We start from the raw sequence: 24,939 nt of genomic DNA on the forward strand, positions 1-24,939 counted from the left end.
CGGGGCGAACTGCTTGGTACTTGGTTAACTTCCAGGGATCTGACTAGAGTGAAAGGTCGGCGCGGCAGCGTCAACTTGCTCTTTAAATCTGTGGGTATTTATCGAGCACCTACTGGATGCGCCGCCTGGCGCTGTGGGCGGGAAAGGACGCGAAGGAGAGACGGACGTCGCCCAGGGTTACCTCCACGGAGCTGGGAAGACACCCCGAGGCCAAGGTGAGGACTTGCGCGACACCGAGACGGAGTCCCCTGGCCCGAGGGGAGGAGTCCAGGTGAGCCGGGGCGCGGGCGGTGCCCAAGGTGCGGGGGGCGTGGACCCCGGATGCGCAGGGGCCCGCCTCTGCAGTCCCGCTTTACAGAAGCTGGGGCCCGGGGCCGCGGGGGAGGGCGGGCGGGGCTCTTGCGCCAACGTGAAATTGTCAAGAGCCAGAAAGATGTGCAAAATCTTTAACCAGTAACCCCACCCTTTCCTTATCCGGAGGAAATCTTCCAAAGGAAGAAAATCAAGTTGCTCACTGCAGGAGTTTGCAGCGAGATAATTGGAAATTATACCTAAATGCCCCGCAGTAACGGGATGATTAAGGGAATTGTGGTGCATCCATCGGATGAAAGATTCCCCACCCTTATAAAGGGATGTTTCTGAGGACTTGGGAGGCAGTATCCAAACTTCTTAAACAAAAGGAGACGTTAAAAGGGAAAAGCAGTGTGTAAAAGTGTTCATAATTAAGGTGAAATAAGTATGCCTCATGGTTAAAAACCAGAAAAGAACCCCAGAGTTTTGCGTTGTTGTGTTAAGACCGTGAGGTACAGATAAAGTGTGTTGAGATAAATATCCTTTTATATTATATTAATTCTATAGGACTATATACCAAGGGCAATTTTTATAATACCTCATTTTTATAATGAGAACTGTGGGTTGTGAGTCCAGCTTTCTTTATGAGTTAATACGTAATTGTGGGGTTTTTATTATCTTATTATTATTTTACTATTTTTTAACTGTAATAATACTTTTTTAAAAAAGTATTTTCAAGGTTCATCCACATTACAGCATGTATCAGTACTTCATTCCCTTTTAAAAACAAAATTTTCGTTATTATTTATTTATTTTGGAACCCGGGCCCCCTGCCCTGGGAGTGTGGAGTCTTACCCACTGGACCACCAGGGAAGTCCCTGTGATATACATTCTTCATGATAATTGCTGAGTCCTTTGTAGAAACATAGGATACTGAAAGTACAGGAGAAATTAGGGAATCTGAATACGATTAGTAGGTTGTACCAATATCAATATCCTGCTTGTGGTATTGTTTTCTTATTAACTTTACTCGTTTTGAAAAATTGAGATATAATCCACATACCTTAAAATTCACCCTTTTATAAGTGTACACTTCAGTGGTTCTTAGTATATTCAAACATTTGAGCGTGCCTCACCACTACTTCCAGAATATTCTCATCACCCCAAAGAAATCTGTCTCCATTTCTAGTCATTCACCATCCCTCACTCCCCGCCCCAGCCATTGATCTACTTTCTGTCTCTGTGGATTTGCCTGTTCTGAGTATTTCACGTAAATAGAGTTATACAATGTGGCCTTTTGTGTGTCTGCTTCTTTCACTTAGCATAGTGTTTTCAAGGTTCATGTCACAGCATCAATCAGTATTTCATTCTTTTTTATTGCTGAATTATATTGCATTTATGAATATATATATATATACACACACACACACATTTTGTTTATTCAACATTCATCAGTTAATGGACACTTGGGCTGTTTCCACTTTTTGACTCTTGTGAGTAATGCTGCTGTGAATACTTGTGTACAAGCTTTTGTGTGACACGTGTTTTCATTTCTCTTGAGCATATAAGAGTAGAAATGCTGGCCATATGATAACTCTGTTTAACTTTTTGCAAAACTGCCTGGTTTCCAAAGCATCTGCCCCACTTTATTTTCCCACTAGCAGTGTATTAATTTTCAATTTCTCCGCATCCTCAGTAACGTTTATTGACTTTTTGATTATAGCCATTCTAGTGGGTGTGAAGTGGTATCTCGCTGTGGTTTTGATTTGCATTTTCCTGATGGCTAATGATGTTAAGTATCTTTTTTTAAAAAATTAATTAATTTATTTATTTTTGGCTGCGTTGGGTCTTCATTGCTGTGTGTGGGCATTCTCGGGTTGCAGCAAGCTGGGGCTACTCTTCGTTGCAGTGCGCGGGCTTCTCATTGCGGTGACGTCTCTTGTTGCAGAGCACGGGCTCTAGGTGCTTGAGCTTCAGTAGTTGTGGTACATGGGCTTCAGCAGTTGTGGCTCATGGGCTCTAGAGCGTGGGCTCAGTAGCTGTGGCACACGGGCTTAGTTGCTCCGCGGCATGTGGGATCTTCCCAGACCAGGGCTCGAACCCGTGTCCCCTGCATTCGGCAGGCGGATTCTCAACCACTGTGCCAACCCACCAGGGAAGCCCCGATGTTGAGCGTCTTTTCAGGTGCTTTTTGGCCATCTGTATTCTTTGAAGAAATGTCTGTTCAAATCCCTTGCCCATTTTTAAATTGAGTTATTTATCTTTTTATCATAGAGTTATGAGTTCTTTATATAATCTGAATACTAGGCCCTTATCAGGTATATGATTTGCAGATACTCTCTCGCATTCCGTGGGTTGTCTTTTCACTTTCTTTATGGTGTACTTTGAAGCACAAAAGTTTTTTACTGTGATGAGGTGCAATTTATTCACTTTTGTTGTTGTTGTTGCTTACGTTTTTGGTGTCATATGTAAGAAATCATTGCTTGATCCAAGGTCATGAAGATTTATCCCTATGTTTTCTTCTGAGAGTTTTATAGTTTTACCTCTTACATTTAGGTCTTTGGCCCATTTTGAATTAGTTTGTGTATAAGGCGTGAGGTTTGGTCCAACGTCATTCTTTTGCCCGTGACCATCCAGTTGTTGCAACAACATTTGTTGAAAAGACTGTTCTTTCTCCCATTGAATTGTGTTGGCACTTTTTTCAAGGGCAGTTAACCATAAATGTGTGAATTTATTTCTGGACTCTCAATTCTATTCCACTGATCTAGGTACTACTATCGTTTTGCAAGATATTACCATTGTGGGAAACTGGACAAAGGGTATGAAAGATCTTTCGGTATTATTTCTCACAACTGCAGCTGAATCTACACTTACCTGAATAAACACTTAATTTTAAAAGGCAGAGATTATTTTAATGGTACCTTCTCACCACCTCCACCGCCACACGGACACCACACCCCACCCCAACCTAAAAAAACTGTTTTGTACTAAGAGTGTCCTCAGCCTTCCTCTGAGGTGCCCACTGTTGCCCTCCAGGTGGCGCCAACTCTCTCTTTTTACCTCTAGTTTTTCAGAAGCCACAGCAGGAAGAGGTTCTGCCAGGACCTCTCGCCAAGAGCAGGGCCCCTTGCCAGGCCCTGGCTGCCCACCAGCATGGCTCCAGGCAGAGTCCTGGGCCTGCCCTGTCTGTCCCCAAGGTAACAGGGAGACTCACGGCTGCCTTTGCTTTAGGGGCAGCTTCTAGGCTTATAAGATGAGTTCTCCCTGTTTCTTCTCTGCTCCCGCTTTGAGAGCATTCATTCATTCACTCACTCACTCATTCATTCAGCACTTACTGAGGACCCAGTATTATATAATGCTTGTAAACACAGCCAGTGCTCTAGACGTGTAAGTCGTTATTAGTAATAAAAATTAGACTTTTTGGGAATTCCCTGGAGGTCCAGTGATTAGGACTTGGCGCTTTTACTGCTGAGGGCCCGGATTCAATTACTGAAGCCTCACGGCATGGCCAAAAAAGAAAAAAAAAAAAAAAGCCAAAACAATTTTAAAAAATTAGACATTTGAAGGATGAGATAAAGAATATAACCGCGCCACCTCCCCCACGCGCACCTTTGCAAACTGTCAAGGGCTACTCTTTAATAAGCTACCATCATTACTGAGGCAGGGGGGTACAATGCAAGTGCTGGCATTTAGCAAGGACTCACCAGGAGACAGACACTTCATGTACTTTATCCTTAACCACCAGAAGAAAGTTCAAAGCAAACATCACGATGCTTTCATAGTCACAAAAATGAATCTCAGAGAGGTTATGTCCGTGTCCGAGGGAGACACAGCTGCTGAGGGACAGAGCTGGGTTTCCAAAGACCGCTGCTTCCCTGAACCGCAATCCACCAACTGAGGAGAAGTCTCAGGGTGAAGCCACCCTTCAGGAAGCTTTGCCCTGGACACACGGTTATTAGACGGCCACCGAGATACGCCTTCTTACACCGTTTCTTTTCAGCCCTTTAGCACAATTCTGCTTGCAAACAACTCCTGAATTTATCAAGAGACATTTCCCAGGTCATTTAATATATTTCTTTTTTTGCTGATTAGGATAAAAAGCATATGTATTTGAGGGGAGGGAACATTAGAACCATACAACAAAGTTTTTTCAAAAAGGAGAAAATTGGCCCCTTTTTTTCCTTTACTACATTTTTATTTATATTTGATGCACACGAAAGAGTATATGTTCACATTTAAGTTCTAGAGCATAGCAACGCAATCGCACCCGAGAACTCGCCTCCCAAGTGCAGATCTAGAACATTACCGATAACCAGAGTCCCCGCGCACTGTCATGCCCTGCCCGTGCCCAGAGGTAACTGTCATCCTGAGGTTTTAGTTTATTGTCTCCCTGCCTTTTGAAAAAAAAATCACGTATGTGTAGACGCTTAATGAACCCTATAGTTTTTGCTCGCTTCTGGGCTTCATGAAAATCGTATCACACAACAGGTAGTATTCTGTGGCTTGGTGCCCTCAGAACTATCCAAGATTTATCCGGAGCGAACATAGCTGTGGTTGATCATTTTCACTGCTATATAATATCCCATTGTGAATACACCACAACATACTTACCTGTTTTCTTATTGCTGGGCATTTAAATTGTTTCCAGGGTGTTTTTTTTGGTGGGGGAGGGGTTCGTAGTCACAGGTGTATGTTTATTTATTTATTTGGCTGCGTTGGGCCTTCGTTGCTGCGCGCGGACTTTCTCTAGTTGCAGCGAGCGGGGGCTACTCTTCGTTGCGGTGCACGGACTCCTCATTGCGGTGGCTTCTCTTGTGGAGCACGGGCTCTAGGCGCGTGGGCTTCATTAGTTGCGGTGCGTGGGCTCCGTAGTTGTGGCTCTCGGGCTGTAGAGCGCTGACTCACTAGTTGTGGTGCATGGGCTTAGCTGCTCTGCATGTGGGATCTTCCCGGACCAGGGCTTGAACCTGTGTCCCCTGCACTGGCAGGTGGATTCTTAACCATTGTGCCACCAGGGAAGACCCGCAAGTATCTTTTTGAATTAGAGTTTTCGTCTTTTCCTGATATATGCTCAGGAGGGGTATTGCTGGATCATATGGTAGTTCTATTTATAGGTGTTTTTTTTTTTTAAAGGAACCTGCATACTGTTCTCTATAGTGGCTGCACCAATTTACATTCCCACCCACATTGTAGGAGACTTCCTTTTTCTCCACATCCTCTCCAGCGTTTATTATTTTTAAATTTTTTGATGACGGCCATTCTGACTGGTGTGTGGTGATACCTCACTGTGGTTCTGATTTGCATTTCTCTAACGATTAGCAACGTTGAGCCTCTTTTCATGTGCCTGTTGGCCATCTGGGTATCTTCTTTGTAGAAATGTCTATTTAGGTCTTCTGCCCATATTTTGATTGAGTTGTTTGGTCTTTTGGTATTGAGCTGTATCGAACAGCACAGTTTTATGTTTTCTTCCAAAGATTTTAAATTTGCCTTTCACATTTAAGTTCTGACTTCATCATAAATTTTTTTTGTATGGTGTGAGGTAAGGAGTCAATTTCATGTTTTTCCATTTGGATAATCAATTGCCTAACACATTTTATTGAATAATCCTTTCTTTCCACACTGATTTGCAGTGGCATTTTTGCCCCATATCAAACTTGCATTCATATTCTGTTTGTACGTTATTTATCAAGGGCCATCTCTGTGAGTCTGTTTCTGGGCTTCCTATTCTGTATCATTGTCAGTCTGTCTATCCCTGTGTCAATTCCGTACTGCGTGAATCATCATAGTCAGGATAAGCGTTGATGTTATTATCTAGGAAGGCGAGTCCTTCCATCTTATTCTCAGAGCATGTCTCGCCTCTGCTTGTTCCATAGACAAACCATGGGATTTTAATTAGAATTGAATTAAATCAGGCTTCCCTGGTGGCGCAGGGGTTAAGAATCCACCTGCCGATGCAGGGGACACGGGTTTGAGCCCTGGTCCGGGAAGATCCCACGTGCTGCGGAAAAACTAAGCCCATGCGCCACAGCAACTGAGCCCGTGAGCCACAACTACTGAGCCTGCGTGCCACAACTACTGAAGCCCGCGTGCCTAGAGCCCCTGCTCCGCAGCAAGAGAAGCCACTGCAATGAGAAACCCACACACTGCAACAAGGAGTAGCCCCACTCACCGCAACTAGAGAAAGCCTGCACGCAGCAACGAAGACCCAACATAGCCAAAAATAAATAAAATAAATAAATTTTCAAAAGTTAAGGTAACCTTGGTACTTGCATTTCCCCCAGTGTCTCTGACAGGTCCCAGGTACTGTGTTATGGGTTGCACAAGCTCTCTAATTTAATTCTCACAGTCTCCATTTTCCAAGTTCACTGAAGCTTACAGAATTTGATGATTTGCCAAAAGTTGCCCCCAGGGGAGGCAGCGGAAGAGCCAAAGTTTGAACCCAAGTCTGTCTGACTACAAGTTGTTTCTTTTAAAGAGGTATTTATTATTTTTTTAAAAATTTAATTTTATTATTATTATTATTATTATTATTTTGCAGTACGCGGGCGTCTCACTGTTGTGGCCCCTCCCGTTGCGGAGCACAGGCTCCGGACGCGCAGGCTCAGCGGCCACGGCTCACAGGCCCAGCTGCTCCGCGGCATGTGGGATCTTCCCGGACCGGGGCACGAACCCGTGTCCCCCGCATCGGCAGGCGGACTTCCAACCACTGCGCCACCAGGGAAGCCCCCAAAGAGGTATTTATTATTTTAAAATTTTATTTATTTTTGGCTGTGTCGGGTCTTAGTTGTGGTGTGTGGGCTACTCTCTAGTTGTGGCATGCGGGTTTTCTCTTCTCTAGTTGTGGCGTGCAGGCTTCAGGGTGCGTGTGCTCTGTAGTTGTGGTGCAGGGGTTCCCGAGCGCATGGGCTCTGTAGTTTGTGGCACACGGGCTCTCTCGTTGAAGCATCCGAGGTCAGTAGTTGTGGCACACGGGCTTAGTTGCACTGCGGCATGTGGGACCTTAGTTCCCTGACCAGGGATCGAACCTGTGTCTCCTGCACTGCAAGGTGGATTCTTTACCACTGGACCACCAGGGAAGTCCCCACACCTCTAGCTTTAATGCACCAAAGCGTCTTCCTCTCAGGCATTTAGCTGTTTCCAGTTTTTCCACGTGTAAACGACATTGTGATAAACATCTCTGGTATACATTTTGCCCCTGTTTCCAGAAAGTTCATGTCAGTTTTACTTCCCCAGCTAGTTCTTGTGTCAGCATTTACCAATCAGTGCCCCCGTTGAACAACCAGCAAAAGAAACTGACATTTCCACAGCCGCTTCTTTGCGCCAGACAGGACGCTATCTTTGCGCCAGACAGGACGCTAACTCATTCTCTTACGTGATCTCATTGGATCGTCACAACAACACCAGGAAACTGAAGCTCAGAGAGGTACATTCATTTGCTCAAGATCACACAGCAAGCTAGGGACACAAAGCAGCCAGAGGGTTAACAACTTCTTAAATGCTTCCAGGACTTCCCTGGTGGTCCAATGGTTAAGACGCTGTGCTTCCACTGCGAGGGGCACGGGTTCAATCCCTGGTCGGGGAACTAAGCTCCTGCATGCTGTGAGGTGCGGTCCCCCCCACAAAAAAGTAGAAAAGCTTCCAGAGGATTCCCCTCACACTGGGAATAAAATCCATACTCCCGCCTGTGGCCTGTGAGGCCCTAACACCCTGCATCCTGTCTCACTCTCCTGCGTGGTCGCCTCCAGCCTCGCTGGACTTCTTCCTGTTCCTCCAGCTCTCCCGTGACCCTGCCCTGTGGGCAAGGCCTCTGCCCAGGCAGTCCCCCACAGCTTTTGTGAGCCTGTTGCTCTCCTGCTGTGGTCAGCTGAAAGGCCACCTGCTCAGAGAGGCGTTCCTGACTTCTGTGGCTAAAGCACCACCCCCTCTCTTTTTCACGATCTTGTTTTACTTTCTTCATGGCAATTTATCACTGTCCAAATTGATCATTTGTTGGTCTGTCGTATTAGTCAAGATTCTCCAAAAAGACAGAAATAATAGGATGTGTATGTGTGTGTGTGTGTATATGTAGAGGCAGAGAGACAGAGAGCTTGAGATTTACTGTAAGGAATTGGCTCATGCGCTTATGGGAGTGGGCAGGTCCCGAGACCTGCAGGGTGAGTCAGCAGTGTGGAGCCCCAGGAGAGCCAATGATTAACTTCTGGTCCGAGTCCAAAGGTCTGAGGAGTAGGAGCGCTGAGTAGTGGCTTCTGTCTGAAGACTGGCAGGCCCAGGTCGCAGGAAGAGCTGTTGTTTCGATTTGAGTCCAAAGGCAGGAAGAAAGCTGACATCCTAGTTTGAGAGGCCGTTAGGCAGGTTTAGTTCCCTCTCATTCAGTTTTTTTTTTTGGTTTGTTTTACTCAGGCCCTCAGCTGTTTGGGTGAGGCCCACCCACACTGGGGAGGGCAGTTTGCTTTACTCAGTCTAGTGGTTTAAATGTAATCTCATCCAAAAACACCCTCACAGAAACACCCAGGGTGATGTTTGACCAGATATCTGGGTGCCCCATGGCCCAGTCAGGTTGACACATAAAGTTAACCATCACACTTGTTTACTGTCATCTCTCCACCTTCAGCTGCTAAGGCAGCTCCTTGCCTGGCATATTCCTGACATCTGGCGCATAATAAGTGGCCAGTAAATAGCAGTGAGATGAATGAATGACAGAGCCCAGACTCCAGCCCTTCTCTGAGCGACCCCGTGTTTATTCTTTTTCTGCAATAAGACGTTCCTTCAGGTTGATCACTGCTCGTCGACTGAGAAGAAAAACATAACATCTGAAGTCAGATCAGTGTCCACACGCAAATGCATGGTGTTCTTTTTGTGTGATGAAAGAGCCCCGGACTGGGAGTGTCAGGCAACTCAGCTTCTTGTGGCTTCTCAGTTCCCAAGCGCAACAAGGCTTCAAGGTTCCCCAGAGACAGTTTTCCTGTGGCTGCAAAGTAGGAGGAGAAGCAGTCCTCTGCAGGCAGGCTCTCACCCTCCGGGAGGGGAGGCGGGGCTGGATTGTTTATTAGTGACTCACTGGGAGCTGGTGACAGTGAAGAGAAAGGTTTGAGCACATCTCCACCCGCCAGCAGAGTGGAGGACGGTGACAGGATAGTGACAGCTCCATAAACCAACAGGGAGTGCCCGCGATGAGCTCTCTGAGCCCTATACCCACCCCACGGGGCCCGCCGACCTTGGGTTGTACGTGGTTCTGCGGATTTTGTAGTCAGAAAGGCCCCAGAGCAAGTCTGCCTTTGCATGAACAGCTAAAATACACACGCATGGTATCGTGGAGTGTACACAAGTCACACTGCGTGACTAAGGCGGGGACCTGGTGCTGGCATTCCCCTGGAGGCTGACCCTGGAGCGGCTTGTAAAGGGCCTGTGACTTGGCGACCCCCAGGAAGTTCAGCCCTGGGGCGATATGCGCGTAGTTAACAGTACTGAACACGACACTTCAGATGGCTAAGATGGTAAATTTTACGCTTCGTGCTTTTCACCACATCCATTTCTTATCTCACAGTTTGTGCAGCTAGGAGTCTGGGCCCAGCTCCGCCGGGTCCTCTGCTTCAGGCTGTCTCGCGAGGCTGCACAGGGGCTGGGGTCTCATCTGAAGGCTGGGGAAAGGCCTTCCAAAACCGCGTGACCGTTGGCAGGATTCAGTTCCCCGTGTGCCACTGGCCCGAGGGCCTCTGTCGGTCAATGGCTTTGGCCAGACGCTGCCCTCGGCCCCTTGCCACGCGGGCCTCTCCACGTGCCGGCTCACTTGCTCAGAGTGTGTGAACCAGGAGGGCAATAGAGCGAGAAGGGCGAGTGTCCTAGTGAGATGGGAGTCAGAGTCTTTTGTAATCTAACTACAGATGTGACATCACATCACTTTGGTCACGTCCTACTTGGCAGAGTCAAGTAATCAGGTCCCGCCCACGTTCAGAGAGGGCTTTGCACAGCGGCTCACCCGGCAGACCCGATCCGCACCTCTGTCACTGGCACCACCCAGTTGCCTCACCCAGAGCCCGAGATGCGTCCTCAGCACCTTCCTTCCCCCGTCTCCACATCCAGTCCGTCCGCACGCTTCTGTCTCTCCAGCAAATACATCCAGGGTTCCTGCTTATGGACCAGGCTGTGTGCCTGGCTTCTGCATCAGCAATAACCTGGACAGGCAGGCTCCCTGCCCTCCTCGTGCCCGCAGGCCTGTTGAGGCAGTAGTTTTAAACTTGTTTCCTTAGTTGTAAAGTTAATTTAAAACGGAATGGGGTCAATGAGGACCAAGTGAACTGATAGGAAGTGATCTGCTTCGAGCAGCGTCTGGCACACAGTAAATGCTCAACAAGTCCTCGCTGTGATTGTCGGAGAAAGTGAGAAAAGTTGTAAATGAGAACAAAAGAGGAGGCTGTAGAAGAGGACAGCGTGGCCTCCTCTCCCTGGGTGGGCAGGGAAAGCGTCTCTGAGGAGCCACATCTTGCACGAAGCCAGAGGGTTGAGAAGGAACTAGCCAGGCAGGCATCCCGGGACAGAGCAGCTGATGCAGAGGCCAAGGGGGTGCCGGCCTGCACTTTGGTGGTGGAGGTGGAGAGAGAGAAAAGAGGGCCCTTGCAGATCTATTTCAGAAGTAGACATGACATGATTTGCTGGGGTGAGAGAAGCAAGGGGAAGGAAGGGACCAGAGGATGCTGTGTTTCTCACTCTGGTGCTGAAGCCGGGACACCACCGGTTTGGGGAAGGTGGGGGCGGATTCCCAGCAGAGAGGCCCAACAGCCATTTCCTGTGGTGGCTTGAATCCACCCTGCCTCTCTCTCCCCACTGCCACCCCTGGTCCATGCACCAGCCTGTCTGCAGGGCTTCTGCAGTCGCCTCTGCCCTGTTTCACTCCAGGTCCTCCCTCACTCTGCAGCTCCAACGGCCTCACCTACACGAACCTTCTCCAGTCACTCCCTGGCTAGAAAATTGTCGCTTAGTCGAAGAGTTCAATAGATGCCTATTGGCGTGTGGATTTATGAGTTGTTGGAGTCAGGAGGGGCCTCAGCCATCCCTACTTCAGCTTCTCAGTCAAGTGGCCTTCCTGCTTCCACATTCCTCAGCCCCTGCTCCGACCTTGCCAGAGGCAGTACACGGTGTGCGGTGACGGGGGCCAGGCCTTTGGGGTCAAGTGGAACCTGCATCCAGTTCAGTTAAGTTACGTAAGTTCTGGGGACCCTAGACGTTTTGTCTCTGGGAAGAACAAAGTTTCCTGTTTCATTGGTGTGTTGGGGGTCTCCAGGACCACCCTCAGCTTCAGTGATTTGCTAGGAGGACTCATACAACTCAGAAAAACTGTTAAACTAGTGGTTACAGTTCATTATAGCAGAAGAATAGAGATTAAAATCAGCAAAGGAGGGACTTTGGAAGTGGCGGCGCAGTGGTCAAGAATCCGCCTGTCAATGCAGGGGACACGGGTTCGAGCCCTGGTCCGGGAAGATCCCACGCGTGGCGGAGCAACTACGCCCGTGCGCCGCAACTACTGAGCCCCCCTGGTCCACACGGCAGCCTGTCTCTCTGGGCTTCTGCAGTCGCCTCCGCCCTCTTTTACTCCTGGTCCTCCCTCACTCTGCAGCTAGAGTGACCTCACCCACACGAACCTTCTCTGGTCACTCCCTGGCTAGCGAATGGTCAGTTAGTCAAAGGGTTCAACAGATGCCGGTTGACGTATGGAGCACGCCTAGAGCCCTTGCTCCGCAACAAGAGAAGCCGCTGCAGCGAGAAGCCCGCGCACCGCGATGAAAAGTAACCCCCGCTGGCCGCAAGTAGAGAAAGCCCGCGCACAGCGACGAAGACCCAACGCAGCCAAAAATAAATGAATAACTAAATTTATAAAATCAGCGAAGGAAAAAATGTACAGAGTGGGGTCCAGGAGCGACCAAGTGAGAGCGTCTGTCTGTCCTCACCCATAGGAGACCTGCAGACAGCACTTAGTTTTCCCAGCAACCAGGTGTGACAATATGCACAAAATGTGGCCAACCGGGGAAGCTCATCTGAGCCTCAGGGTTCGGGGTTTTTTTGGAGGGCCAGTCTCGTAGGCAGGGAGCAACCCCGTGACTGACCACAGGTGTTTGGTCTCCACTACCACCCCCTAACCACGTCGAACTAAAACAGTGTGGCCAAAGGTCCCAGGCAAATAAAAATAAGCGTTCACCGTAAGTCGCATTGTTAGCATTAGCTGTCTGGCGTGGCCCCCGACTCCAGGTACACAAAGGCACTCTTGCCAGGCGGGGTATTCCAAGAGTCTATAGGTTAGCTCCCACGAGCCAGTCAAGGGCAGTGCTTTCCATAGAATGTGCAGGGTTTGGGCTGCCCAAGCCTGCTGAGTTATCCCCTTACTGCATACTTGATCTGAACACTTACATGCGTACCAGCCAGGGTCCAGCCCTGGCTGGAAAACTGAAACCACTGTAGGTATTTCAAACGGACAGAATTTAATACAAGGAGTTGGTCTCCCAGGTGTGGGGCTGCCTGCTGGGCGCTGGGGCACAGAGGGAGAGCTGTCAGCAGGTGCCAGGACGACAGAGGAGGGTCAGCTCCCACGCCACCCCCTGCCAGGGAGAAGGGGAGAAGAACCCTGGTTTCTCCCTCCTCCTGCCTGCCCAGCCCCCACTGGCATCTCCCATTGGCTGGAGCCAGCCGTGAGCAGGGCGGGGGTTCCCCAGGAAATGAGTCAGACACCATTTACTTAGGGCCAGTGCCTGACAATGTGCTAGCCAGAGTCACACACACACACACACACACACACACACACACACACACACACACACACGCACACACGCGCGCACACACACACACACACACACACACACACGCACACACCCCGTGTGGCCCTGCCCGAGAGCTGCCCTGCAAGCAGTTATCGCCTCATGACAGGGGTGAAGACGCTTAGGGACTCGGATAAAGAAAAACAGTCTGTGAGGGAGATGGAGCCAGAGGGGTGGAGGAACGGAGATAGGGCTGCAGAGGAGGCACAGAGGGCTTCTGCACAAACCTTCCAGGGCAGGAAGCGTCCCCTGTGGCACGCCCCGCCCCCAACCTCCCCGGAGACCGGCAGAGGTGGAAGAGCGAGGTGCCCCTCCAGCACATTCCGTACTCAGTTCACAAGCCACGGACTTCCTCCTGCCCGAGAGCCTCCTGTCCTTCCTCAGGCCAACTGTCCCCACCCAGCTCACCCCACGGGGAAGACCTGGGTTCATTCACCGCAGAAATTGTTTGCACTGAAATCTCTTCTGTTTCCCGCACGTGCTTGATTTGTGGCTACAGTTAGTTTTGTCTCTCAGAGACCCCCTTAGTTCTATCTTTCAAGCCATTTCCACACTGCTGATGGGGGAGCTGGCCCGGAGCTTGCTAAGGCAAAGGCAGTTACTCAGGCGGGCTCAGAATCCAGGAGCTGGGGCGCTCCCATAAGTGGTTTAAAACACAACTTTGAAGGGCGCCAGGTCCACGCCTTTGCCCCGCCTTTGAGGATCAGAAAGCCCTCTCGCTCCCTCTCCCACACTTGGCCCAGCACCCTGGCCAAGTAGCCTGTGCTCCCAGGTAAGAAGTGAAAACGAAGGTGTTCTCTCTTTCCCCCAAGCCCTGTGTTCCAAGACTGTCGCGTGAGGTTACTTTTTTAGGTGTGATGATGCTGTGGTGGTTGGAAAATTGAAGTTTCCTCCAAATCTTTGAGGAAAACACACACACACACACACACACACACACACACGCGCATATAAAGTGAATATGGCAACTTAATGACAATTGTTGCATCTTTTAAGTCTGCATATTCGACTTTTTTTTTTTTTTTTTTTGCGGTACGCGGGCCTCTCACTGCTGTGGCCTCTCCCGTTGCGGAGCACAGGCTCCGGACGCGCAGGCTCAGCGGCCACGGCTCACGGGCCCAGCCGCTCCGCGGCACGTGGGATCTTCCCGGACCGGGGCACGAACCCGCATCCCCTGCATCGGCAGGCGGGCTCTCAACCACTGCGCCACCAGGGAAGCCCTCGACTTTTTTTAACAATAAAAAGTTTGGGGGTAAAAGAACCCCCACTTCCTGCCTTAAATTTTTTTAATGTATTTATTTTTAACTGTAAAATTAATTTTTTAACTTTCAAATCACCAATCATAGCTTCTAATCTACCTGAGATAAACTGTGTCATCACTTTGGATTTATTTAATTCATCCAAGAGGGAAAAAGAAATGAAGAAGTAAGACTTTCTAAGTAAACGTAGGTTTCGGGCAGTATAGAGTAGGGTTTGTTTCTTGTTTTTTAAGACATGAATGAACTTCAAGTTTAGGCAGACCTACCCCATGCTCTCTGTCTCCCAGAGAGCAATTGTTGCTGAGGGAAAAAGTGTAGGACGTCAGGCCCAGGCAGAGGGCAGTGACCCGGCTGCGAAGTCTGCAGGAAGCTCACCCCTGCTGGCCCAGCTGCTGCAGCCCTTCACAAGCTCTGTGACCAGGGACGAGCCGGGAAACGGCCCTACTGACTGACACCTCTGGGCTGACCTTAAAGACCACGGAGAAAATGACCCGCACCGTCTCCATCACACACACGAGTAGCACAGAGACTAGCTTGGAGAGGTCAGTAAAGTTCTGAATGAACTCTTGACTTTAATTTGTGTGGGATGCTGGGTAAAGTGTGGAAGACAGAGGGAACTATGTCGCAGCCCTTTGCCTTGGGCTCTGGCTCATAGACTCACACACGACCATGCATAACGGAAGGTAAGCTGGTGTTTCAGCTGCTTACTGCTGAAGTGAGCAAGTCAAACTTATTTTTAAAGTGATTTCCTATTTCTCCTGGCTCTGCACTCTGGGCAGGGCTCAGCTGGGTGGTTCTTCCGCCCTGCCTGGTATCTCCGGTGGTGAAAGGTGAGTGAAGAGAGCGTCTTCTCTCACATTTCTAGGGCTTCAGCTGGGATGGCTGGAAAAGGGGGCTGGCTGGGCTCCCTTGTCCCTCTGTGTGGTCTCTTCTCTTCATCACGGTAGCTGGACCTCTTTGGAGAGAAACCCAAGACCTTAAGAGACAGTGTCCCAAGAGGACAGACGCCAGCATTCCAGAACTTACCAAGGCTCTGTGCCCAGCACACTTCCTATTGCACCATTGGCCAAAGCAAGTCACATGGCCAATCCCGGAATTTACACTTGAGGGACCACAAAAGGCTGATGTTCATTGGAGACCGCTGATGTGTCGACCGGCCACAACCAGGAAGAGTACTGCATACAGGAGTAAGTGAACTGCCATGGGTCGCCCGGGAGGAAGCTGTGCATTCAGCTATGAAGACGCCATGAAAGATTTCACTCATTCATTCATTTAACAAGTATTTCTTGGACGTGCAGATGCCGGGGACTCAGTACGGACACGTTAGGCGAGCTCTTGCTTCTGTGGGGTATCAAACAACCTATACACAGGTGAGACAAGTTCACATGATGACAAGTGCTGTGAAGAAAATAAAATAGCACAATAGGACAGAGAGTGAGCAGGGGTTGAGGGGGGGGATGCCTTAGCTATAGGGGTCAGGAGAGGCCTTCCTTGCAGCGGGTAGCTTAGAGGATGAGGTGGAGCCAGCCCTGTGGAGATCTGGGTCAGAAAGTCATAGGAGGAGGGATCCAAGGACAAAGGAAGGAGCAGGAATACACCTTGACTAAGACTCAGCTTGACGTGTTTTAGGGACGGAAGAAAGGCCAGGGTGGCTGGAGTATGAAAGACGGGAGGGAAGCTCAGAGGATGCAGCCCAGAAGTATTGCTTGAGTGTCAGGAACTGCCACCTGTAGTTCCTTGCCCATGGGCCTGCCCCTTTCCTGTGCTCCTCTGCATTTCCAGAAGCATTCCAAGAAGCTAGCTAGATTTGGGAACTGCCAAAAGGTCAGGGGAGCTCAGAAGGAAGCTAAAAAGAATATCCTAGCATGTGAGGGCTAGCATCCCTGTGCTGGAAATTGAGAGGCAGTGCAAAAGCCTCCTGCCACCACCATCTTACACACAGACACGCTGTCTTGACACGGATTCCAGGTCCCTGTTGCCCATTTCTAATTATAACCAACATCTGTTTTCACATATATCATCCCACGTAATCCTCACGTCCAGCCAGAGAGAGACGGTCCAAGGAGGTAAACATTTGAGCAACCTTTGCGCTAAATCTTGTGCTAAGCCATTCTGCGCATGATCTCAGTTTACCTTCCCCACAAGCCTGTGCAACTTTTACGACTATCTCCATCTCGCTGTGGAGGACATAGGCTCAGAGTCACACAAGAAAGAGCAGCGCTGCAATTCCAACCTGAGTCCTTTGATGCTGAGTCACAGGCTCCACCCCCTGCAGCTCTGCTGTCTCCTAGCAGGGCCTGCCCTGGGCAGGTGTCCAGGTTGCGCATGCTCCAAGAGCTCCATCTCCATACAAGGGCCTTCGTGAGTCAGAGATGAAAAGGATTTAAAAAAAAAAAAATGCTGGGGCTTCCCAGGTGGCGTAGTGGTTGAGAGTCTGCCTGCTAATGCAGCGGACACGGGTTCGAGCCCTGGTCTGGGAGGATCCCGCATGCCGCGGAGCAGCTGGGCCCGTGAGCCACAACTGCTGAGCCTGTGCATCTGGAGCCTGTGCTCCGCAACGGCAGAGGCCGCGATAGTGAGAGGCCCGCGCACCGCGATGAAGAGTGGCCCCCGCTCGCCCCAACTAGAGAAAGCCCTCGCACAGAGACGAAGACCCAACACAGCCAAAATAAATAAATTAATTAATAAACTCCTACCCCCAACATCCTCTTAAAAAAAAAAAAAAAAGATTCAGGAGGAGCCTTTAAAAAAAAATGCTTATCGTATTACCTTGAATTTGTCTTCCTTTATCAAACCAGTACACCTGTGGTATACCGTGAGCAGATATATAGAGACTATTACACAATATGTGTAAAAATTTCCCTGTGTATTTACTGTGCTTTTTCAAATAAACAATTGGAGCTATTGCTTTAAAGCAAGCTGTGTGGCACAGCCAAAAACAAAAAGCAAAAAAATAAAATAAACTTATCCTTTTTCCTGACTTTAAAATATATCTATACATTCCAAAAAGGAAATATATGTATCTCCATCCATATATATGTATATATATAATTCTGTAGTCATCTTTAGGATAGCACTATTATAAATGCAAATGTGTTGTAAGTGTTAGTTATCTAAATATTTAAAATATATCACGATTTTGAATACCAATTTGATATTTCTTCATATTGTAAAACCAAATTAGAAGTGGCTGGAGCCTCTCTCAACCCGAGAGACCCCCTGATCCAGCTGATTTGAACCATATCGAGTCTTGGATTGAGTTTGTTTTTAAAACTGCAGGGAAAGTGACCTGCTTGGGTCATGTTCAATCTGCAGTCCGTGTTTAGACATGGCACAAACATCCTCCGCGAGCTTGGCGGAGATTGCCAGGGAAGTCCCGGGCCTCCTTCCTGGAGCATCGGCTTCAGACCTACTCTGGTGTCCCCTCCATGTGTCGGACCCAGCAACCCCTCTGCCCAGGGCGGGGCTGTAACCAGGGGTGAATCACCCTCACTGAAGCTGGAGCCGGATCACATCTCCACATGGTCTCTGATTCGCTTTCCAAAGGTCAGCAGCTTGAGGTAATGTGTTTCAGGGACGACCCGATCAGCTAGAATTTAAAACAGAGACGTTTTATAATTGGAAAAAGAACATAGAGCCTCTGGCAACTGGGAAAACACAAATTAAAAGTTTTTCCCTCTACTCTTTTTTTAAAATTAATTAATTTTTATTGAAGTATAGTTGATTTATGTGTTAGTTTCAGGTATACAGCAAAGTGATTCAGTTATACATACATATATATCTGTTTTTTCAGATTCTTCTCTGTTATAGGTTATTACGAAATATTGAGTAGGGTTCACTGTGCTGTACGGTAGGTCTTTGTTGGTTATCTATTTTATATATAGTAGTGTGTATATGTTAATCCCAAACTCCTAATTTATCCCTCTCCCAACTTTCCCCTTTGGTAGCAAAAATTTGTTTTCTATGTGTGTCTATTTCTGTTTTGTATATAAGTTCCTTTGTATTACTATTATGATATATATATATATATATTTTTTTTTTTTTTTTTTTTGCGGTACGCGGGCCTCTCACTGTTGTGACCTCTCCTGCTGCAGAGCACAGGCTCCGGACGTGCAGGCCCAGCGGCCATGGCTCATGGGCCCAGCCGCTCCGCGGCATGTGGGATCTTCCCAGACCGGGGCACGAACCTGTGTCCCCTGCATCGGCAGGCGGACTCTCAACCACTGCGCCACCAGGGAAGCCCTGTATTATTATTTCTTAGGTTCAACAAATAAGTGATATCATATGCTATTTGTCTTTCTCTGTCTGCTACTTCACTTAGTGTATGATCATCTCTAGGTCCATCCACGTTGCTGCGAATGCTTCCCCCCTACTCTTGATTTGTATTTTTTTGCAGTATAACAGTAAAGGAAATAGAAATTAGAAACCTCAACCATCTAAGCCTTGTTCTTTCTAGTCCTTGTCCATATAGGGGTTTATGTTGACAAAGCTGATAACATTTGTTTCTTCTTTTCTCCTAATGTCATTGATTCCAGAAAAGAGTACCTAGCTTCTCGGAGGGGAGGAGTTACTTTTTATTCTAAGATGCGGTAATATTACATAAAGTTTGGGGAAATGAAAAAAAATTATTCATAAGCCTGCCATCTTTACTGAACCACTTCAGTTTTTGCATTTTCTATCTATACTTTGTTCACTGTGTGCATATTTTGCATATTTTACATAATAGAACTATTCTGGTTATTGCCTGGAAGCATTCACAGGTTTAAAAAAAAAAGAATACAGGGCTTCCCTGGTGGCGCAGTGGTTGAGAGTCCGCCTGACGATGCAGGGGACGTGGGTTCGTGCCCCGGTCCAGGAAGATCCCACGTGCCGCGGAGCGGCTGGGCCCGTGAGCCATGGCCGCTGAGCCTGTGCGTCCGGAGCCTGTGCTCCGCAACGGGAGAGGCCACAACAGTGAGAGGCCCGCGTACCGCAAAAAAAACCCAAAAAACAAAAAACTTACTCCTACACTCTACAGAACTCTAAAAACCTATTTTGAGTTCTCCTTACCAGTCCTTATCCACATGCATATTTCATTTTTCCAGTTGTAATTAAAGCACGAATTCAATTTAATATTTTTATCCTATTTTATATTATAAAACATTTAATGATACCTTATACTCGTTATCATTTTTTTCTTAAATTTTCTTTGACTTGAAAGAATTACAAATGTAATTCATGCTTATTTTTTACAATTGAAATCATTCAAAATTTTGTGAAAGAAAAATTATATCTACCCCACACCCTACTCTAATTCCATTCCCTAAAGTAATAAATAGATATTAACAGCTTGAAGTGCTCAATCCATATTTTTTCCTCTATCTTTCAGATATAAACAATATATCAAAAAATATATTTTTTTTAACAAAAATGGAATACCATGCACATTTCTTGACACCTCACTTTTTAATTTTTTTTACCATAGCATGCATATTCCTCAAGGCTGATAGATACTAGTTTCACTTATTTTTTGAAGTGGGTTTATAATATTTTACATTAAGGATCTATTGTAATTTATTATATTTTCCTGATGATAAACATTCCTATCAGTTCCAGTTGTTTTGCCTCTAAAAACAATACTGCAAGAAAACACCCATCTACATATATTCTTCTATACTGGTACTTCGGGACTTCCCTGGCGGTCCAGTGGTTAGGATGTCACCGCCCAGTGCAGGGGGTGCCGGTTCGATCCCTGGTTGGGGAGCTAAGATCCCACGTGCCTCGCGGCCAAAAAACCAAAACGTAAAACAGAAGCAATATTTTAACAAATTCAATAAAGACTTATAAAAGTACCAGTATATCTTCTTTTTTTTTATCTGCGGGCCTGATTCTCCAAAATGGGATTTGCAAGGTCAAAAAACATATATTTGTACTTAAAATTTTTTTTTTAAATTTATTTATTTATTTATTTTTGGCTGTGTTGGCTCTTCGTTTCTGTGCAAGCGGGGGCCACTCTTCATCGCGGTGCGCGGGCCCCTCACTGTCGCGGCCTGTCTTGTTGCGGAGCACAAGCTCCGGACGCGCAGGCTCAGTAGTTGTGGCTCACGGGCCCAGTTGCTCCGCGGCACGTGGGATCTTCCCAGACCAGGGCTCGAACCCGTGTCCCCTGCATCGGCAGACGGATTCTCAGCCACTGCGCCACCAGGGAAGCCCTGTATTTTTAAATCAACTTTTTGCAGATACCACGTTCATGCAAATAAAATGCTCCCCTTTTCAGTGTATGAGTCAGTGAGTTTTGACAAGCGCATTCACCAGTATCACCACCAATACAACCCAGATACACAACTTTCCACCCCCCCCCAAGGTCCTTGCACCTTCGCAGGAGAGCCTTTCCCCCACTGCCCATGCAGTTTCCCATTTCCGGGGACTTCACGTACCTGGGGTCACTCAGCGTGCAGCTGCCTGGGTTTTGCTCTTTCACGTGGCCCAACGACCTGCACATTCATCCACCTCGTGGCTCATCTCGGAAGTTGCTTCCTTTTTGCTGCCGAGTATTTTGAGAGAACCAAGTTACTTTCCAAAAAGGTCATAGCTGGCCACATTCCTACCAGCGATGAACAGGAGTGTCTCTTTCCCTGAATCTTTGCAAGCACTGGGTGTTCTCATTCTTTTCAGTTTTTGCCAATTCCACAAATGAAAATGAGTTTCTCATTATTGCCTGAATTTGCATTTTGCCGACTGCCGAGTTTGTGTTTCTTGGATTTCCACCCATTATTCGATTGGATTTTGATTTCTAGCAATTCTTTGTGTACTAAAGATGTTAACCTTTGTTGTAGATATTATCATGTTTTTCCCTGACCTATCCTTTTTGTCTTCTAACTTTCTAAGTGTTTTTTGTCATAAAACTTAAAATTTCAAGTAGTCAAATAAGAGTCTCTTTGCTTTTTTTTTTTTTTTTTTGCGGTACGCGGGCCTCTCACTGCCGTGGCCTCTCCCGTTGCGGAGCACAGGCTCCGGGCGCGCAGGCTCAGCGGCCATGGCTCACGGGCCCAGCTGCTCCGCGGCATGTGGGATCTTCCCGGACCGGGGCACGAACCCGTGTTCCCTGCATCGGCAGGCGGATTCTCAACAACTGCGCCACCAGGGAAGCCCGAGTCTCTTTGCTTTGATAGCTTCTGGATTCCCTGATAAGCATAATGTCTGTGTACTTCCGTGTTCTGTTTCTTCACTTAAGATGTAAGCATTTCTCATGTGTTACAGTCCTCAAAATTACACTTGTTAGTGGCTGCACAATATCGCATCCAGAGACAGCCCGTACATTAATGAAAATTATTCTTCTCTTGGATACTCGATTTTTCCCTTTTTAGTAAAACGTCTTTGTGCATATGCCTTTTTCTAGTTATTAATTTAATTACTTTCAATACATTCCCAAGAGTAACGCCCTAGGTTTTGAAAGTATTATGTGATTTTTTTCGTTTTTTGGTTGTGCCGCACGGCTTGCAGGATCTTAGTTCCCCAATCAGGGATTGAACCCAGGCCCTCAGCAGGGGAAGCGCAGAGTCCTAACCACTGGACCACCAGGCATTTCCCATTATGTCTTTTATAAAATATATCAGTAATCTAGAGAAATTACCGACACAGCGTCATTAATGGTTTCATATCTGAGTGTAAAATGGGGCTAATAATAGACCTAGAGAGTCAAGGGATGACACAGCAGCCCCATGTGTGCCTAGAACCCTCTGCTATCTGGTTTATGGTAGAAAAAAAACAGAAACAATGTTACCTGCTCTACGCATCCGCATACCTCATGTAGGGGTCCCCTCTCTCCCCTCTCCCCACTCCCACCTCCTCTCTACAGCTGCGTAAACAAGCTCGGAGCTGGGTGGGTAGAGCCAGGACTGGATCCCAGCTCTGAACTGACTCCAAAGCCTGGTCCTCGGGCTGTGTCCACGAATAAAATAATGTTTGTAGAGCACAGATCTCTTACAGTTTACAAAGGCCCTTTCACAGCCACGAACAACGGGATTCCCTCCCTGCTTTTCTCAGCCCAGTGAATGCCTTCTCATTCTTCAAGACACAGGGGAAATATCTCCTCCTCCTCCGGGAAGTCTTCCCTCATTCTCTCGGGATGGTCTTGCCGTTTACACGCTGTATTTTAGTTTGTCCTTTGCATCAGTCCTCCTGACTACGCCCGGATCCTCTGGCCCAGTGGGTCTCTCTGGAGGAGGGCAGGAAGTGCCTTTGCAGGTGGAGCCTCAGGAGGGGTCCAGCACGGTGAGATCAGCTTGGTGGCAGGATGGAGGTGGGAGATGGAGCTGGGAAGGCTGGCTGGAGCGGGGTCACTGAGAACCTTGCTTTCCACGCTGCAGGCTGGACTCTGTCCCCGGGTCAGTATGGAGCCGGTGGGGGGGCTTAAATATGACTCCACTTGAGTGAGTGGTGGTTGTGCGCAGGCTGGTGACAGTGAGGGTCTAGCAGAGGCAGCTGGGCTGAAAGAAAAGGAAGGGTCTGGATTCCAGAGAAAAACTGGATTTTTTTTTTAAACATCTTTATTGGAGTATAAGTGCTTTACAATGGTGTGTTAGTTTCCACTTTATAACAAAGTGAATCAGTTATACATATACATATGTTCCCATATCTCTTCCTTCTTGCGTCTCCCTCCCTCCCACCCTCCCTATCCCACCCCTCTAGGTGGTCACAAAGCACCGAGCTGATCTCCCTGTGCTGTGGCTGCTTCCTACTAGCCATCTATTCTACGATTGGTAGTGTATATACGTCCATGCCACTCTCTCACTTCGTCCCAGCTTACCCTTCCCCCTCCCCACATCCTCAAGTCCATTCTCTAGTAGGTCTGTGTCTTTATTCCCATCTTGCCCCTAGGTTCTTCATGACCTTTTTTTTTTTTTCTTAGATTCCACATATATGTGTTAGCATACGGTATTTGTTTTTCTCCTTCTGACTTACTTCACTCTGTATGACAGACTCCAGGTCCATCCACCTCACTACAAATAACTCAGTTTCATTTCTTTTTATGGCTGAGTAATATTCCATTGTATCTATGTGCCACGTCTTCTTTATCCATTCACCTGTCGATGGACACTTAGGTTGCTTCCATGTCCTGGCTATCGTAAATAGTGCAGCAGTGAACATTGTGGTTACATGACTTTTTGAATTATGGTTTTCTCAGGGTATATGCCCAGTAGTGGGATTGCTGGGTCGTATGGTAGTTCTATTTGTAGTTCTTTAAGGAACCTCCATACTGTTCTCCATAGTGGCTGTGTCAATTTGCATTCCCACCAGCAGTGCAAGAGAAAAACTGGATTTTGAAACAATAATTCTTGGCCACTGTAGTGTCTGCCGCTATTCGGGAATGCCTAGATGGATTTCTCCCTTGAGAACTTTCCAGGCCAACCAGGGTGGGCTGTATACGTGCTTTGGGGGTAGACATGGCGTCGAGGTAGGGGCTTGAGACTGGGTGCAGGCTCTGGGGCTGGTCTGCCTGGGCTGATACCCGAGCTCTCTGCGTATGAGTGCTTTTCCACATTGAAGTGAGAAGAGCATCTCGCTGTGCTGTTGGGAGGGGTAAGAGCTGAGGAAGGCAAAGTGCTTGACACACACGGAGCACCCAATAAATATAAGGTATCATGGGTATCAGACTATTACAAGTTAGCCCAGGGAGGGGAGTGTGCCTCTTGGCCTCAAGCAGCCATAAGAGTGAGGCAGAGAAGAGCCAGAGCGAGGGCAGGGCTCCTGCACCCCAGAGACACAGACGCAGAGAATCTAGGGGCTTCCTTGTCAGGGGCGTAGAGGAAAATGAGGTTTCCACGTGCGCACCGTTAACGCACAACTTATGAATCTTGTGTCTTCTCCTTGTGGCCAGCTCCTAAATATTTGTTAAATGAATGAATGCTTCCAAAATGTTTAAAACATATTTGCAATTTTTTTATTAAAAAAAATTTTAGGGCTTCCCCGGTGGCGCAGCGGTTGAGAGTCCGCCTGCCGATGCAGGGGACACGGGTTCGTGCCCCGGTCCGGGAAGATCCCACGTGCCGCGGAGCGGCTGGGCCCGTGAGCCGTGGCCGCTGAGCCTGCGCGTCCGGAGCCTGTGCTCCGCAGCGGGAGAGGCCACGACAGTGAGAGGCCGGCATAACGCAAAAAAAAAAAAAATAAAAAAATAAATTTTAATACAATTTTAAAGGTTACTTTGTATTTACAGGTATTACAACATGTTGTACAATACGTCCTTGAGCCCATCTTACACCCAAGAGTTTGTACCTCCCACTCCCCCATCCCAATGTTGCCCCTCCCCCCGATTATGTTTTTATGACAAAATGCTTCATTAAAGAAACTTTAGACCATAGACGTTGTCAAAGCTATTTAGTGAATTGAGTTATAGTCGCACCACTTGCTCTAACAGAGTGATGTGGTAACTTGGGCAGCCTTTTCAAATGACTTGTATTTGTTGTAAAATTATTCAACCTAACAAAAATTGTCCAATATATTGTTACAAGTATCTAATCTACCCAAGCATCCTATTGAACAACAGCACACATGGCAGATTTCCGCGAGGTAGGGGCAGAGGCCACACCTGGTACCGTAACTTCTAGGTG

Source organism: Kogia breviceps, chromosome 10, assembly GCF_026419965.1.
Source record: "Kogia breviceps isolate mKogBre1 chromosome 10, mKogBre1 haplotype 1, whole genome shotgun sequence".
Taxonomy (NCBI): Eukaryota; Metazoa; Chordata; class Mammalia; order Artiodactyla; family Physeteridae; genus Kogia; species Kogia breviceps.